Source organism: Bison bison, unplaced genomic scaffold (genome assembly GCF_000754665.1).
Source record: "Bison bison bison isolate TAMUID 2011002044 unplaced genomic scaffold, Bison_UMD1.0 scf7180017864519, whole genome shotgun sequence".
Taxonomy (NCBI): domain Eukaryota; kingdom Metazoa; phylum Chordata; class Mammalia; order Artiodactyla; family Bovidae; genus Bison; species Bison bison.
The window spans coordinates 10,229,504-10,230,883 of NW_011495072.1; positions in this window are offsets into that span (position 1 = coordinate 10,229,504).

Here is a 1,380-nt window from a genome sequence, read left to right on the forward strand (position 1 = left end):
GACCAGAAGACGACAGGGCTCTGGGGAGATGAGACATGGATCCAGAACTGTGTCAAAACCTTGTGTGGAGGTTATCAAGAGGGCAAGAGCACCTCCCTGTCTCCTTAAGGAAAGTTACATCTTCAGGTGAAGTCAGAAGGAAGGGATGCAAGGGACAGGACCTGCACAATCAGTGACCCAGATGGAGAAAAACACAAGTATGTTGAGAGGGGAAAAGAGGTTATTTCAGCCCAACACACTGTCTTGGCACTGTGACAGGCATAGCAGAGGTATGAATGGAATCAGATGTCTTAGAAGACTCCTGAATACAATGATCACTTCAGCTGTGGGTGAGGGTTCAGCTCTGAATACTGGTAATTCTATCGAAGCCCTAGAATGGTGCGCAGATGAAAAGCTACAAGACTCAGGGAAAACTACCAAGAACAGCGAGTAGAGTGCCCCAGGACGCTGCCCGCCACGAAGTGAGCTGTCCCCCAAGTACCCCATCCCCACAACTCCACCCTCACTGGGGTGCCCCACCACACCCAGAATGTCCATCGCCTGCCAGAGGGCCATGGAGGGGAAGGCAGGCAACCCAAGGTCAGAACCAGTTTCCATCTTGGCTATCATGAATGGAGCCAAGGACTATTCCCTGATGGCTCAGACTGTAAAGAATCTGTAGGCATAGCAGGAGACCCGGGTTTGATCCTTGGGTCGGGAAGATTCCCTGGAGAAGGGAATGGCTACCCATTCTAGTATTCTTGTCTAGAGAATTCCATGGACAGAGAAGCCTGGCGAGCTATAGTCCATGGGGTCGCATTCTATCAAAGCCCTAGAAAGCTGGGCAGATGAAAAGATACAAGACTCAGGGAAAACTACCAAGAACGGCGAGTACCCTGGCAGGTACCCCGAGAAAAATCATGATTCAAAAAGATACATGCACCCCAATGTTCATTGCAGCACTATAGCCAGGACGTGGAAGCAACCTAGAAATTCACTGACAGAGGAATGGATAAAGAAGATGTGGTACATCCATATAGTGGAATATTACTCAGCCACTAAAATGAACAAAACTGTGTCACTTGCAGAGTTGCGGATGTACTAGAGACCGTCATACAGAGTTAAGTAATTCAGAAAGAGGAAAACAGATATTTGTATGTTAAGGCATATATGTGGAATCTAGAAAAATGGTATATATGATCTTATTTGCAAAACAGAAATAGAGACACAGACACAGGGAACAAGTGTATGGACACCAAGGGAAATGGGGCGGGGCATGGGATAAACTGGGAGATTGGGACCGACATACATACACTACTATGTATAAAATAAATAACAAATGAGAACCTACTGTAGAGCACAGGGAACTCTACTCAGTGCTCTGCGGTGACCTAAACGGGA